Raw genomic sequence first — 5,714 nt, forward strand, 5'->3', positions numbered from 1 at the left:
ATTTGCCTGTCAGCATAAATATTATTGCTCGTGTCACATTCAGTTCTTATTAGTATATATCTAGTGACATTTGATCTCGTTCATCTAGAGGAAATGATGAACAACATAGACTGAGGAACAAGAACAGAACCAGAAGTAAGGAGGCATCAATCGGACTATCGGGCCTCAGAGGGAGGATAGGGGAGGGTAGGGGGAGGGTGGGGGGGAGGGGGAGAGTTCAACCAAAGGACCTGTATGCATGCATATAAGCCTATCCAACGGTTAAGTTCAACAGGGGATTGGGGCATGCGTGGGGAGAGGGGTGGGATGGGAATGGGGGGATGAGGACAAATATGTGACACCTTAATCAATAAAGAAATTAAAAAAAAAAAAAAAATAAGATGGAACATTCTCTTAAAAGTTTGCCACACTTTCATTTATCCTAGTTGTAAAGTATTCAAACAATCTAGAAGAATATAGAATAAACCTGAGGCCTGATGCACAAAATTCGTGCAAGGGGCTCGGCCCTCACAGCCGCTTTGGCTTGCCTCGGCCCTTGCAGCCCCGGCTTCGACCAGGAGGTCGTCCAGAAGGTGGTTCGGCTGTCCAGTCTAATTAGCATATTATTCTTTTATTATTATAGAAGGTAAACATCTCATCTTCTCATCCCTCCTGAATTTTCTTCCCTTACCAGAGGTAACCATTATTAGGTATTTTCATGATATGCAGACTTTTTACGTCCAAGTATATGTATGTACTCAAGTGTGCAGGTTTTTTAAAAAAGTAAATGGGATATTTTATACATACAGATTGTCTTGTCATTAAGCAATATGTCTTAGGCCAATTGCATTCTTTTAAAAAGATCTTTAATGTTGAAAGTATTACATATGTCCCTTTTTTCCTCCATTGACCCCTTCTAGCCTGGCCCCACTCCCCACTCCAGGCCTTCACCACCCTATTGTTTGTGTCCATGGTCATGCATATACGCACGCATACAAGTTCTTTGATTGATCTCTTCCCATCCATCCACCTCTGCCTTCCCTCTGAGATTCACATTCTTTTTGTTTTTTAAAGATTTTTTTATTGATTTTTAGAGGGAGAGGGCAGGAGAGAAACACCGATGTGAGAGTGGAACATCAATTAGCTGCCTCCTGTATGCTCCCCGACTGGGAACTGAACCCCCAACCTGGACATGTGCTCCTGACTGAGCATCTAACCAGCAATCCTTCCATGCAAGGGATGATGCCCAACCATCTGAGCCACATGCCCAGGGCCCAGCTGTATTCTTTTATATTATAATATGGCTCTCCTTTAGGTGGGCATTAGGCTTCTTTTTTTTTTTTTTAATTTAATTAATTAATTTATTTATTTATTATTTTTAAAAATTTCTTTATTGATTAAGGTGTCACATATTTGTCCTCATCCCCCCATTCCCATCCCACACCCCATTAGGCTTCTTTATGATAAACAATACTGCAGTGAATATCCTTGTTTATGCTTCTTTGTGCACAGGTACAAATATTTCTCTAGAATAAAGATTTACCAGTGGAATTTCTGGGTAGAACTATATGGATATTTATAGACAGATGTTGCCAAATTGCCTTCCTACCAGTGTATGAGGGTATCCATTTTTCTCATATCCTTTATAACTCTGGATATTATCAATCTTGTTAATATTTGCCAATGTGGTAGACGAAGTATGATTTAGTTGTTTTAATTTATATTTCCTTGATTAGTAAAGGTTGAGCATTTTTTCTATATTAATTGGCAATTTGCTCTTCTTGTCCATTGCACATTTTTTCCCTATGTGTTGTTTGTTTTATTGACTATAGTCACTTCTTAGGTATTTTATGGATATAAATGGCATGGATTATATATATTTCACATATTTTATGTACTTTGACACTTGTCTTTTCCTATATCCATGGTGTTTTACTTTACCCAGAACTTTATGAAGTTGAATCTGTTAGTCCTTTCCTTTATGGTTTAATAATTTTATACCTGTTCCAAGATTATACCTGTTCCCTCATACTCTGTAGTTTAAAAAATGATTTGGCCCTTTAATGACTCTGATATATAGTTTCGTGTAATAGGTGAGGTAGGGAAACTTTTCTTTTTTTTCTGAAACAAATTCTCATTCTAGACATTCCCACCACCTCTGATCCACCTCACATGTTTCTCTATGACATCTTGGATTTATGGATTCTTTGGATGTCTGTAGAGATATACCCTGAAATTGTATACTGAATTTTGTGTGATATATGAACAGCTGTGAAAGATTCTGGACATACTAGGAAGGTAAAATAGACTGGAATTATTTGTTGAGCTATTGAATATGGAGATTAGTGGGAAGAAGTCAGGGATAATAGCTAGATTTTTGGCTTGGGTGATGGGTTGGTTGGTGGAGTCATTGCTGAACTAGGAGATGTAGACTGAGTACCAAATTTTAAGGAAAAGCTGAGTTTTACTCTGTACATTTGCAACACTGCATATTGATATAGAGACAGAAGTGAATGTGATCACCCTAAGTGAGAGTACAGACAGAGCAAAGATCTAGAGAATACCAAGGTTTTAGGTGTTTTTGGAGAAAAGGGACAGTTATAAGGTTGAGAAAAAGAGATATGAGAAAAGTCAAGGGGAAATATCCCAATAGCCATGGGAGGAGAGAGTTTCAAGAAGGAAGAAGTGGTCAATAGGGTGAAATACTGCAGAGAAATCAATTGAGATAAAGACAGAAAAGGGCCCACTGAGTAAGCAATCAAGATCATTGGTGACCTCTCAAGACCACTTTCTGGGGAGCAATAGGAGTAGATGCTTATGGGAGACAAGATGCGATAGTGAGGAATGGGGTTGGAAGAATAAATGGAAGGTGAGGTGATAAAGGTAGTAGATGTAGCTAAGTCTTGCCCAAAGCTTTGCTGTGAAGGTTTGATGGTAGCTGAAAAAGATGTGTGGAAAAACTTCTATATTTTTCACACAGTGGAGTGATATTGTAAGGATATAAAGAGCTAATGAACTCAGTTATCTGGTAGATATATTCTATTCTTAAAGGATTTGATGGTGAACTTAATAAAGATTTTCTTTGACTTATATTCGGGATGTTAAAAAAGTATTTAACAGCTGAATTGGCTTGGTCACTGACCAATCAAAATAGAAGCTATAACCTGTCACAACAGATGCTGACTATAAGCCATTGGTAGGGCTGTACTAATGTCTAATAGTCCTGTTCCTATGGGCTGTCTGGCTCTATGTATAGATGTTTCTCTGAGAAATACTTTGGTTAAAAGTACTGAATCTCAAGATTGGATTAGCAGAACTTCCAGGGCCCCCAAAGGACCAGATCACAGAGGTTATAACTAGCATTGCAATATGTATTCAAACTCATCTGCTAAGTTTGATTGAAGGTTACATTTGTAATCAAGAGCCTTGGGGGCAAAAAGGGCAGAAAAGTGAACAGGAACACTGAAAAATTGTGTTTTTCTCCCCCTAAAACCTAAAATTAACAGTAAGTGACAAGTTGTGGAGGAACAACAAAATGAAGGTAACACATTCCAAGTAAGAGTTGTAAGGGCAAGAACGATTTTCATTTCAAATTGTAATTTTACTTTGAGCTGTAAGGTTAGGAACGAAATGGATTTTTCTAATAGCAGAGCACATGTGATAGGGAAATTTTCTGTTTCCACTGATGTTCCCTCAGTGACCAGTGCTAGCGTTGGAATGAAGATATGAATTAGTGTTTTTTGTATGTGTACTCTGTGTTTTTATGATAGGATGGAGGTTCGGGGGGCAGAGAGAGGCCTATAACTTAAACTATACGCACTTTATCATTTTAGCTCTACTCCTTCTCATTTTTTTCCCCGGTTGGTAAATGTACAATCTTGCATCATCCCAGGAAATAATTTTTCCAAATAGAAACTGAAGCTTATTTTTTTCTTTGACAAATGTCACATAGATAAACCTCTCACCATAATTGGCTCTCTTTCAGAGGTTTTCATGTGGAATATTTATAGTGAAATGTAAGTGTGTCTAGTATATAAACAGAGTTAATCACAGCTATTATACTCACTTTTACACTTCTCAGAGATTGCTTGGAATGTCACATCTCGATAAGCTTTAAGAAAATTGGAATTTAAAAGTTTGTTTTTAAAAGAAGGCAGAAAAAAATGAGAGCTCCGAGGGGTGGATAAAGTAGTTAATGTTCTTTTGGTAGGTAGAGTCAATAATATTATCTTTTTTGAGTAAAGAGAAAGAAAAACTATGTTTGCTTACCTGAATTTTATGTCTGTTGTCATTGTTTCTTGGCCGAGGTTTTGTTGTGTGTTGCAGTTGACTAGATAAAATAAATCAGAAACAGGCTCGATTGCTGCCATCTCTTAGATAGGCTAGAAAAATGTTCTTACCAAGGAAGTATAAGAAAAGGAAGAAATATCCAGAATCAATATTTTATCTGTAGATATAATACTGTTATTTGACAATGTTCCTAATTCTCTTTTTCCAGGTCACACCAGTTTGAGGGGGTAGGCTTGAAAAACCCAGGTAAAGGTGATGGTCACAAATAGTTTTAACCTTGAGCACTTACCAGGCGGAATCAATAGGACCTCAACCTTCTCCTCCCTCTTCCACTTTCCAAGCTCTTCCTTTCTTTGGCGTGGTCCTGGTTAATGCACATATTCTCCATGGAAACTGTCAACCTCTCAAACATCTGTTCTGCTATTGCCAGTGCTGATCTCTGTTTGGGTGTTGGCTGGCCTCCATTGGGAGTTCCTGCTCACACCTTGATGACCTTGTTGTATCTGTCTACTGATGGTGCTCTTGCTGTTTCTTCACCAATGTTACAGTTCTCTAAGTGAAGAACACCCTAAAGAATAGTCTGGATATTTCTGTCCTTCTAAACCCTTTGTTTTAAGGAGATACAGACAATCAATCCCAAGGATGGGTTGAAGATATTTGAGTGGCACCACACAATGCTACAAAATTTTGCCTTCATCAGCACCAAACCAGTGTCCCAGAAAGGCATCCAAGGTTTTCTATCTATCCAGGCACAGTTCTCTTAGAGATGGGGGTGGGAGGCAAAGTTTTAGAGACTCTGCCAATTGGTCCTCTTGGCCAAGAAACTCATAAATTCCTCTGGTACAAAAGATACCTTGAGAATTGATTCTGTTCTGATGTTGCTCAGGAAATGGTCATGCAAATTAAATTCTACTTCTGAAGACCTATTGAAGCATTTAAAAAGGAAAAATTCTTCCACAAATGTGCTGACCTGATATTTCCCTTAAATACCTAGAGTCTTAATTAAAACAATTTTTTTTAGCCATTTTCTAAAGTAATTCTCTAGGGTTACCAATAGCTCTGTCTATTTTCTGCAAATGACAATGAGGTCATGGAATTAGACTTTATTGGAAGCCTGGCCATATCTCTAGTCCTAGCACAATCTCTCCTTCTTCCTAACCTTTTACTTTGCATCACCAGAATTTACATTAAGCAAAAAGTCCTAGCTGTATAAGTTGCTTGCCTTCCTCAGTCAGGAGCATTTACTGAGAGTCCACATAGCTGCTACCAGTACCATAAGAAATCACTAGCCTCTGCTCTTAAAATCCTTGTAGTGTAGTTGACATTATCAGGCCAGGTAGTGGCTAGGGTGTGGTTTCCAAGACTTCGAAGGCCACATGTTTTGTCAGTCCAAGAGGAGATAGAGACTTGTAAGATGCAGGGCTTTAGCATCTCAGGAGGGAGGT

Source organism: Eptesicus fuscus, chromosome 4, assembly GCF_027574615.1.
Source record: "Eptesicus fuscus isolate TK198812 chromosome 4, DD_ASM_mEF_20220401, whole genome shotgun sequence".
NCBI classification, from domain to species: domain Eukaryota; kingdom Metazoa; phylum Chordata; class Mammalia; order Chiroptera; family Vespertilionidae; genus Eptesicus; species Eptesicus fuscus.